Source organism: Peromyscus maniculatus, chromosome 12, assembly GCF_049852395.1.
Source record: "Peromyscus maniculatus bairdii isolate BWxNUB_F1_BW_parent chromosome 12, HU_Pman_BW_mat_3.1, whole genome shotgun sequence".
Classification (NCBI taxonomy): domain Eukaryota; kingdom Metazoa; phylum Chordata; class Mammalia; order Rodentia; family Cricetidae; genus Peromyscus; species Peromyscus maniculatus.
Window position 1 is genome coordinate 80,699,073 of NC_134863.1, and position 11,886 is coordinate 80,710,958.

Below are 11,886 nucleotides of genomic sequence, written 5' to 3' on the forward strand. Positions count from 1 at the left end.
CCCTCACGAACCAGTCAGTTCCAGTTCTTGACTGGAACAACCTCACTCTGCTGATTTGCCGGCGGACAGTCTGCCTCTTGCTCTCTCTTCCAAGAAGCCAAAGCTGTAAGGGAGTCCACACAAAACCACAACATTCAACTCAAAGGGTATAAAAGAATTTATTCTGGAGCTAAAATATGCGTGACCAGGGCTCAGAACATAGAGTTGGGTTCCCCTCAAATATGATGTTCCAACGTAGGAGTGGTTTTGTGGAGATTTTAATGGAACAGAACAAAGAAAGTTATTAATCAGAGAACTTGGAACGTATAAGGGGATCTCAACTGTGAGCCACAGATGCTATCTGATATTATTCCTAGCCCTTCGGTTGGTGGAGGATAGGGTTTTGTTAAGACGCTGCATTACTGCTCATCGGGACTTTAGGTCTATACACATGTGGACAAGGAGGCTATCCCAGGCTAAAATAGCCGGAGAGAAGTTGTAATTAGACTCTCAGCCTTGAAGATGCCACAGTCATTGAAGCTTTAATCAGCCTTTGTAGGGAGCTTCCTTTCAGGAACTCTCATCCACTACGGCAAGGGTGGGGGTCAGCAGCCCTGTCCAAGCTCACCTACAGCCCTAAAGGCTGTGGATGTAACACTTGGCCAAGTTCCTGACTTTGCCTGAGAGACATTTTCATTTTCAGAAAGGTCCAGTGGGGAGCTGGGAATGGTATTTCGTGCCTGTGATCCCAGCACTTGAGAGACAGAGGCAGGAAAATTGGCAAGCCTGGGCTACATAGAGAGACTTTGCCTCAAACAAATACACAAAACGAAAGCCCCAGAAATGTCCGATGGGCATAGTGGCACATGTCTGTAATCCCAGCACTGGGAAGGTAGAAGTGAAGGTCAGGTTCAAGGCCAGCCTGGGCTACACATCAGGTGTTCAAGGCCAGCGTGGGCTACATGAGACACTGTCAAGAAGAAGAGGACTGGGCCTCACAGGTAGTGCTGGCACCAGGTCTTAAAAGTTGGTCATTAAGGTCACAGGGGCATTATGAGAAGCGAGGCCCATGCTGGATTTTTTTTTTTCTTTTTTTTTTTTTTTTTTTTTTTTTTCCCCGAGACAGGGTTTCTCTGTGTAGCTTTGCGCCTTTCCTGGAACTCACTTGGTAGCCCAGGCTGGCCTCGAACTCACAGAGATCCGCCTGGCTCTGCCTCCCGAGTGCTGGGATTAAAGGCGTGCGCCACCACCGCCCGGCTGCTGGATTATTTTTGACCAGCATAGCCAAATATTTTTCCAGCCCTTACAGAAATGAATACTTTAACAAGACATCACATCCATGACCCCCAACGTTCTGGGGGTGGGAGTTCCCACATGATGACTCAACGCTTTTGCAAATCTCACATAGAGCTCAGGCGTAGTTTCCTCTGACCTTAGCTTACCTGGCTGTATCTTGGCGCAGTTAATTTGTGGGGATAACTTTGGTATCACAGCACGCGGGCAGTTTCCTAACTCATGACAGGCATTTTTAGCATCAGTATCCACTTTATTAACACCCTCCAGGGTTGCAACGAACAAGAGAAGCCAAATATAGATTTAGACGCTTCAGGATTTTCAAGAGACAAAGTCTGAACCCTAGCAAATTAATAAACCGAATGTTGCGAAAGCAACCAACCCCAACTGAACAGTCAGAAACCTACATTCTAAGGCAAACCAACAAAACTGGTACCTTAAACCAAACACTTCAAAATCAAAACAATAAACAAAGCAAATGAAGAACACTTTCAAAATAGAATAAACCAATGTAGCACAAACCAAATCTGAAGGGTGGGGAGGTAAATCTGAGAAAGAACTCACCAGCATCCGGGCGTGATGAGGAAGTGCAGGATGATGTTGTGCAGGACAATGCTGGCACCCAGTCCTAATCCAGCTGATTCTGACAATGAGAAGCTGATTGTCTTTTAGGGGGGCCTCACATTTGGTGGCCAAAGACTGCAGGTATAAAAACACAGTTCTTACATCAAAGGAAATAAACAGATGGTTTATTCTGGAGCCAAATATGACCTGACCAATCAGAATCAGTTTTGCACCGGAACTGTGTTCCAATGTGGCAGCACCCTGATAAAGGTTGTTGTATCATGACAGTGTTGTGGAAAAATTCGAATTGGCAAGAATTCAGCCACGTACTCAGAGGCAGGAGAAACTACGTCATGTGTGGGCTTGAAACCAAGATGATACTTTGAAAGGTCCAGCGGGCCCTACAATTTCTCACAGCCTTTCAGAGGTCGGGCAATGTCATACTCGTTTGTGTGATCATCTTGGAGAGGCCTCTGAGTCCCTTAGTCCCTTAGGTATAGCTGTGGGAACAAACAGTTTTGTAGGTAGATACTTTCCAGGCAGCAATTCCAATGTGCAAACACGTGGTGGACACCAATATACAGGCATTTGAAAATAACAATAAACCTTTGGCAGGTACAAGGACTTGTTCTTAGCAAATGGAAACAGGGTTTGCAGCAGGATGTCTGGACAGCTGTCTTAGTTAGGGTTTTATTGCTGTGAAGAGACACCATGACCACGGCAACTCTTACAAAGGAAAACATTTAATTGGGGTGGCTATGATGGGAAGCAGGGCAGCATGCAGGCAGACATGGTGCTAGAGAAGGGACGGACGTGTTAACGTGGAAAGGGGAGAGCTTCACAGAGCCCTAGACAAAGAACTACGGGTAAATAATGACTGTGGGGAGGAAGAGCATTAGACCCTCCCAGGGAGGAGCCCCCTTATTGGCTATCCAACGAAGAGTGGCCAGCCCTGAAGCCATACACACACACACACACCAAAGCGAACTGACTCAGCAGGTTGTGTTGTATGTTTGTGTACATGCAAATACACACAACAATAATAATCAAAGAAGAAGACTTGAGAATGAGGATGGGAGGGTTGCAGGAAGGAAGTGATGTGACATAATTCTATTTCAGTTTTAAAATGTGTTTTTCAGGGGCTGGAGAGGGAGCTCAGAGGTCCAGAACACTTGTTGCTCTTACAAAGGACCAGGGTTCAGTTCTCAGCACCCACACAGTAGACCACAGCCATCTGTTACTCCAGTTCCAGGAGATCCGTGGACCTCTTCTGACCTCAGAGGGCACTAGGCACACACATGGTGCACACACATACAGGCAGGCAAAATACTCATATACATAAAACAAAATAAATACATCTAAAAAACATATTTTAAAAAAATAAAATATTCAAAGAGAAAGAATGAGCCAGCTATTGGGGAAAGTTATAAAGGCCACTCCACGTAGTTAAAAGGAAGATTTATTTAGTGGATGACTTACAAATGAAAGAATGGATAGGTCGCGGGGGTCTGGGGAAGGCGTCTAGCAATCCAGCGGTGTTCTCTGGAGCTCTGCACAATCAATCTCCACCATCCAGGGTCCAGGCGCAGAGAGCGCGCCCCGAGCGAGCGCTTGCCCATCCAGCTCTCAGGTTTCCAGCACCTCCCCTCGCCCCGCCTCGTAGGCGTGACAGTTGCCAGAGTCTCAATGGGGGTTGGAGCTTCCAGATCCAGGCTGGAATGGCTACCCACTACAGCCAGCAGCTCAGCCCTGCAGGCTTTAGAGACAACGGAGATCCCACAGTGAGTGAGTCATCCTGAGAGTCTGAGGGGACAGGCTGCTAACCTCCTCAGGGAACACTTTCCCTGAGGACCACAGCAGAGAAGTCTCTGCCACCTTCAGAATCTACCCTCAGAATGCACCAGTGCTTCTGACCACCTCCCCGTGGTGTTGGGCAAAGACGTAGAAGGAAGGGGTATTTCCTCTGAGGAAGGAAACGCTCACTCTCTGCCCTGTCCTATGCAGGAGCTTCGGCAGTACTTACTCAGGACGGGATCTGAACTGTGACTTAAATCCAGATTCTAATCTAGCCCTCCCTAAGACCATGTGTGTTCACCATGGGATTTCCAATAAGCCCTGGAGAACTCTGTAGCCATATGAGGTCCTCAAGGGCATTGTAGCCATGGAGCTACAAACATGAACGTCCACACCACATCAGGCTGCACATTTGTCTGAAGTTATATACCTCCCGGAGAGGTACCCGACTGATGGTCTTCCAGAAAAGGCCCTCGATGACCCTAAGCCCCCAATGGCTCTCCTAAGAAAGCCTCTGATAGAGAAGGCCAGTTGTAGGACATGATCAAAGATCTTCTAAAAGGCGTGGCCCAGATTTAGCATGGGTCTCCCTACCTCAAATGATTCAGATTTAGGGCGGATGGTCCCACCTCAACCACTCTAAGAAAATCCCTCACAGGTGTTCCTAGCTGCTTGGGTTTTAGTTGATTTCAGATGAAGTCAAATTGACAACCAAGATTAGCCATCACACCTCCTTGTCAACAAACAGAACAAGGAAAATGAAAGCATACTTTTCAAACACATTGTTGGAAAGGTCAGGTAGGCATTGGCAGAAAAGCTGGGAAGTTTGTTACAGGCCGCAGATGCTGTTGGCATTCCTGACTTTAGGATTTGTAGAAGCTAGAGGTCTGTTCTTACTTTCCAAAGGATTGATCTGCTAGTCAGAAGGATGCTGAGGTGAGCAATAACTGGCTGTAGAAGGACCCGTAACTTCCTAACCTCTCCACATCACTGAAATTCTAGTCAGTCAGCCTTTGAGGTCACGGTTTCCCCACACTTTTGTCCCCAGCCCCCATCACAGTTGAAGAGAGGAACACCACTTCCCTTGGTCCTGGGTGTGGGTCTGGGGGCAGAGGCCTTTCCTTCCTCCCTCTTGCCCAGACTCCCAGTGACAATGGACTCCCAGGATGAATAGAGGGACAGACAGCTCTGGAGAGCAGGAGGGCACTCATTTGGATCACAAAGTCTTTACGGTCTGAGGGGCTCAAGGCAATGGCTCCAGTGAGGTCACTAAAACCCGAATCCCATGAGAGGTGGCCAGTTCTTGTTGATGGGATTTTCATCTTGTCCAGACCTACATACAGCTCCTGGGTGCTATCCCTTAGTGTCTCCAGGTAAAAAGCTGTATTAGTTAGGGTTCTCCAGAGGAACAGAACTTATATAATGAATAGATAAACATAAAGAGGGGGTGGATCTTCCCACCTCAAAAGATCTGGATTAAGGGTGCGACTTCCCACTTCAAATGATTTCATTAAGAAAAAGTATCTCACAGGTGTACCTAGCCACTTGGATTTTAGTTAACTCCAGATGCAAAATAATGGGGTGCAAACTACAGTCTAAAACCAGAAGCAAAACTTTATTCCAAATAAATTTTTGGAATAAAGTTTTGCTTGGGGCACAAAAAGCTTATCAGCTAGCTGAGACCACAGTCAGAGTTGAGATTCTGAAGCTGTGGCCCCTGGGGGTGGGTCATGAGCCCCTTTTATAGTAAGAGGCAAGCATGAGGCATGAACGAAGGAATTTTAATAATTTCAAAGTTAAGCTGTTTTAGAGACATATTGCATTTGGGGATTTACAGTTTCCTGCTAACAAGGTTTGAGAGGATTCCAGCTAACTGATCTCTGTATAACCCAGCCGTCCTTCCTGATGTGATTCACAGTAGTCTGTCAAGGCTTCTTGACACATCTGGTTCCCCACAGCAGGAACAATGCAAAACAGGTTGTCACATAGAACTCTTTAAGGTTAACTTTGATCTATGGCGGTTGTAAGTGGTAGGGGGTTATCAGAATAGCTGACCCCAAACTGCAGAGAGCCATTGTATAAATAAATAAATAAATAAATAAATAAATAAATAAATAAATAAATAAATAAATAAATAAATAAATAAATAAATAAATAGCATTTGGGTTGCTGACAGAGCTGCCCATCATAAAACGAAGATAGGCCTAGTTAAAGGTTAATCCCTTTTTGCTGGCACAGCTCATAGCTCTCAGTTCCCATCTCTTAAGCAATAACCTTATATTCCTATATTCTTCCTATTTCTATCTTATTCCCGTATTCTTATCTTATTCCTATATTCTTATCTTATTCCTATATTCCCCGGGCCCTTCATAGTCAAGTTGACAACCAAGAGCAGCCCTCACAGAAGCCATACAGATCTCCACACGGCCTCACTGATCACTTCCCCATTCCTGTCCAGCAGGGAGACATTTCTCACTCCCATCTGCCTCTTAGAGACTAAAATAATGCCTCGTGGGGAGTGGAGAGCAGGGAGTCAGAATTTATTGGACTTTCTCATCTTTATTAGACTGGTGGGTTTTTTAAAAACGATTTTGTGAGTGACCGTGTGGTGTGTGCCAAAGAGGGGCAGCTCATTCTTGTGAGCCCACGTGGAGGCCAGAGGGGGATGGATGTCTACACTCCTACTCTGTCACTCTCTGCCGTATTCCCTCGGGACAGAATCGCTCACTGAACCTGCAGCCGGGCTTGCAGCCATCAAGGCCTGTGATCCTCCTGTCTCCACCCCCACAGCGTTGAGGATACATGCCCGTGCAGCCATGCATGGGTTTCTTTATGTGGGTACGGGGAATGCGACCATAGGGCCTCATGCTTCTGCAGACAGCGCTCTTACTCATCCAGCGCTCTCCCCAGAGCCAGGTTAGTATTGGTGAAATTATTAAGGCCACTCCACGTCATTAAAAGGGAGGTTTATTTAGTGGCGTAACTTACAAATGAAGGGATAGGTAGGTTGCAGGGTCTGGGGAAGACGTAGCGCAATCCGGCGGTGTTCTCTGGAGAACTCTGCTCGGTCTACCTCCAGCGTCCACGGTCCAGGAACCAAGAGAGATGGTGCATCCAGATCTCGGGTCTTCAGGGTCCTCTCTCGGCCCCGCCTTGTAGGCGTGACAGTTACCCAAGCCTCAATGGGGGTTGGAACTTCCAGACCAAAGCTGGAATGGCTGCCCACTACAGGTTAGTATTTTTAAGTTATCTTCAACCAAACTGAGAAGGATCAGTCACGGCTTTTAGTTTCCAGTGCTCGGTATGTTTTGAGTGTGAAATGTCCCCAAGCCTCATGTGTTTCAACACTTGGGTCCCCAGATGGCAGTGCACTTTGGGAGGCTGGAGAACTGGAAGACATGAGCCTAGCTGTCAGAGGTAGATCGTTAGGAGTGAGCCCTAACTGACCTTGAAGTGTCTGCCTGCTGATCTCTGCCATTTGAGGACCTGCTGTGGACAAAAATACTCCTGATGCCTGGCTTCTCCCCCTTGGTAGACTGAAACTCCCTTAAAACCATGATCCAAAATAAACCTCCTTCCAATAAGTACTTTCTACTGGGTATTTGGTCACTGCAATAAACATTAGTATTGCATCACCCTCAAGGGCTCCCTGCAGCTGGGGCTAGGCTAAGAACAGAAGAAAATCATTTTCTTTCTTGTTAGTCTCCTCCGGCCTGCGTGTGGGGCTGCCCAGAACTTTCTCCAGCTGTATCCACTCAGGAAGCATGCAGTCTGAGAAAAGAGAGAGAGAGAACCCTCTCCTGTGTGTGGAGGCTCCCTCCCCCAAATGCAGGCGTGAGAGCTTGAGTAGCCTGGAAAGCCACATGCTCATTTTCCCAGCCCCTTGGCTGCCAGGCTGTAGGCCCATGCCCAGGCTCCGTTCCAGCTCTGAGGAGGAAAAGGAAGCCGCCAGGGAACTCAGCAACTGCGTCAGAACTGACCATCCAGAAATACTTTTGACACCCCAGATTATTTCTCCAACCCATCCAGAGCCTCTGGGAGTACCCCGCCATCAAATTAACCTGCTTCAGGGCCTGGAGAGAGGGCTCAGCTGTTAGGAGTACTTGTTCTTGAAGATAACCCAGGTTTGGTTCCCAGCACCCACATGACAGTTCACGGCCGAAACTCAGTTCCAGAGGGAACCTGACGCCCTCTTCTGGCCTCTATCTGTATTACATGCACGTTGTATGCAGGCAAAAATAGCCATACACTAAAAATAGAAATAATACTTGTTTGTTTGTTTGTTTTTGTTTTTTGAGACAGGGTTTCTCTATGTAGCTTTGGGCCTGTCCTGGATCTCCCTCTGTAGACCAGGCTGGCCTGGAACTCAGAGATCTGCCTGGCTCTGCCTCCCGAGTGTTGGGATCAAAGGCGTGCGCCACCACCGCCCGGCAAAATGCATTTTAAAATAAGAATCTGAGCATTTGCTTCTAGCAGCTAAAGCTGGTTTCTGTGTTTGCAGCCGAGACAGTCTCAGAGGAAGTCTAGAGAGGGGTATGTTTTTCCCATCCCTAAAACTCCATCCAGCCTAGTGCAAGAGTTCACCAGGTATGAGCATCTTCCTTTCACTGGGGGGCGGGGTGGGGGTGGGTATGGAAAGGCCTAGGAAATGGGTTAGCTTAGGCTAGGAACAAACAGCCTCCCCATCGAGAATAGGAGACATGATGGTGGGGAGGAGGAGGATGTGAGTAAAATGTGAGCTGCCCACACAGAGGCAGCCTGGTCCATCTCCGTTCACCTCTGGTCTGCTTATACACCCACCTCCCATCATGGATGGACCTGTGCATAGTGCTGGAAACATATGTTCACCATCTGTCTTAATGTACCCTATCTTGCTATAACAAAATGCTCAAGGCTGCTGGGGTCAGAGAACAGCCAGCTACTAAATACAAAGGCTAGAAAATGGTGGCACTCATACCTTTAATCCTAGCATTCCAGAGACAGAAATCCCTCTGGATCTCTGTGAGTTCAAGGCCACATTGGAAACAGCCAGGCATGGTGACATATGCCTTTAATCCAAGAAAGCGAGCCTTTAATCCCAGGGAGTAGTGGTAGAAAGCAGAAAGGTATATAAGGCGTGAGGACCAGAAACTAGAAGCATTTGGCTAGTTAGGCATTTGGCCTGGTTAAGCATTCAGGCTTCCAGCACAGTTCAGCTGAGACCTGATGTGGGATGGTCTGTATGTCAAATTGCTCTGATTGGTCAATAAATAAAACACTGATTGGCCAGTGGCTAGGCAGGAAGTAGGTGGGACAAGGAGAGAGGAGAATTCTGGGAAGCAGAAGGCTGAGGCAGAGAGACACTGCCAGATGCCGCCATGACCAGCAGCATGTGAAGACGCCGGTAAGCCACCAGCCACGTGGCAAGGTATAGATTTATGGAAATGGATTAATTTAAGCTATAAGAACAGTTAGCAAGAAGCCTGCCACGGCCATACAGTTTGTAAGCAATATAAGTCTCTGTGTTTACTTGGTTGGGTCTGAGCAGCTGTGGGACTGGCGAGTGACAAAGATTTGTCCAGACTGTGGGCAAGACAGGAAAACTCTAGCAACAGAGACCCATTCTGGATGAAGACTCAGAGGCCTCCAGTCTGAGGAAACAAGACAAGCTGAGGATCCAGCGAGGTAAGGTAGCTGTGGCTTGTTCTGGCTCTCTGATCTTCCAGTGTTCCGCCCAATAACTGGCCTCAGGTTTGATTTTATTAATAAGAACTTCTAAGATTCCTGCTACAGCTGGGCACTTCACAAGGAAAGAAGTTTATTTAGCCTGACGTTCTGAAATCATGGTTCCCTCATCTTCTTGGCTCTGATGAGGATGCAGGTGGAGTCAAAATGTCTGGGGGAAGGCAGAAGAGAGACTTGGGAAAGGATTTAAACAACCCACCCTAGTGTAATCTAGTCCCCCCAAAGTTTGACCCATTTGCAGAAAACATTAATCAATTTATAAGAAGAGTGGAGTCCCGGTGACCTAACTTGCTTCCACTAGACAACCCCCCCCCCCTTCTTAAAGGTTCCCCCACTCCAATGCCATACTGGGGCCCAAGCTCATCCAAGCCATAGCAGCCAGCTTCTGCACCAGCCCGAGAATCCGCCCATTCACAGTGTGGTGAGGGGTAAGAGGATACTGGGATCATGTGGCCTACAAGATTCCAGTAACGTAACAACAGAAATGCACAGACTTCCATTTCCCTGAGATATGAATGACCGGGTTACTCCCTGGCTGGCACATGAAAGCCACTAAAAGTCTGACGTAATGTTTAAAAACACTCATTTGTGTATCTGTGTGCACACAAGTATACTTGTGTGGGTGTGAGGGGAGGCATGTGGTGTGTACATGCACGCAGAAGCCAAATGTCAACCTAGGGCATCATTCTTTAGGCTCTATTCACCGTGTGTGTGTGTGTGTGTGTGTGTGTGTGTGTGTGTGAGAGAGAGAGAGAGAGAGAGAGAGACAGACAGACAGACAGACAGACAGACAGACAGACAGACAGACAGATGGCAGAGTCTCAGTGGCCCGGAGCTGGCCAAGCAGGCTAGCCAATGAGCCCCAGGGCTCCTAGCTCTACCTCCTCAGTGGTGGGATTGCAAGCATACACCACCACACCAGCATTTTTATGTAGGCCCCGGGCACTCAGGTCCCTTGTGTGAGCAAGGCAAACAATTTCCCAACAAAGCTACCTCCCCAGCCCCACAAACACCTTTCTAAAATGTTTCTTAGCAAGAGTAGAAAGAAAACTCAGAAGCCAGCAAAACCCCAAGAAGTTGTTTATGCCACCTTCCACCTCAAAGGCATTTCAGGCTTTAGCCTCTCATAAAAGCTCTCAGGCAAGCCCCAGATCACCTGGAGGGAGCCTAAAGGAGACCCCAAAGATTGAGACCCTCTGTAAAGGGTGAACTGGGGGTGAATGAGTTCTTTTCCCTGTGCCAGTTTCCTGTGACTTGTGGAATAAATGTCTACATTCTCGGTAGTCTAAGACGGCAGAATTGATTTTCTGAGTTTGAGACTCCAGCATCACGGGGATGAAATCGAAGTGTCTGAGGGGCCTTGGTGGCCACAACTGTCCTCCCCCTGCCTCCACAACTGCCTCTCCTCTTCCCTCTCTATCTCCTATCATTTATCCTTCTAAGGGCTTCATTACTACTGAAGTCTGGCTTTCGTAATCCAAGACAATCCCCCATTTCAATATTCTTAGTCACATTTGCAAAGAGCACCCCGCCAACAGTCACAAGTACCAAGTACAAGGGTCTGATGACCTTTGGGATCATTACTCAGGGTCATTACATCCCTGCCTTAACTGCAAGGAAACCATTTTGGTTTGCTTTGGGGTTTGGCTTGGTTTCTGAGTGACGACACCAAACTCTATCTTTCCTGAGAAGTTCTAACCTCACAGTGGTCCTCGTGGTGGGTCAAAGTCCCAAATCACCCTATCTAGGTGCTCAAACAAGGCTTCAGGGTCAACCCCTAGAGATCACCCAAAAGGGGGTCTGCAACTAACTACAGCCAGCTGGAGCAAAGACCAGCTGCTAAGCCGGACACGCACGAAGCAAGGTGCCGAGGGTGAGCAGTTCTCCAAGAACTGGGCGATGCGGGTGTTGGGTTCGGTCCCCTGGAAGAAGGCATGGGCAGTGTGAGGGGAGCCCAGGAGATGAATCACTCATAGACCCCAAAACCAGGCAATACTCCAATATCGAGCACCTCACTGCCTCCCACCCTCTCCCACTAATCCCTTCTACTATGGGACCTTGAACTACCCCGGGAGTGACTAATCCCTTAAATAAACCTGCCTTTTACTTTTTAACTCAGCTCAACTGGATTTATTGCTGTGGCATGGGAGAAAACATTTAATACTACCTCCAATGTATCAGATTGGCCCATCACATTCTAGGGGGTAAACTTCTCTACCCAGATCCCCTGGTTTTAATCCCACCTAAAAAATACTTTTGCAGTATCAGAGACCAGCATTTCCTAAACTGTATGTTTAGAGAAATGCAGTTGTCCTAAAATTGTACCTCAAGAACCTTGTTTAGCATTATTGTAGAATACTGAGAATGCTCTAGGCCAAAAAGGACCTTGAATGTAGAAGCAGCATCTTGCTCTTAAGACAAATGGTTTTCCCGAGCAGTAGAGAAGAAAAACGAAAGGATGAAAAGTACGGGCAGTTTCAGTACAATAACGGGAGAGAGAAGGGTTCTGTTAAATGTGTAACCAGAGTCTGG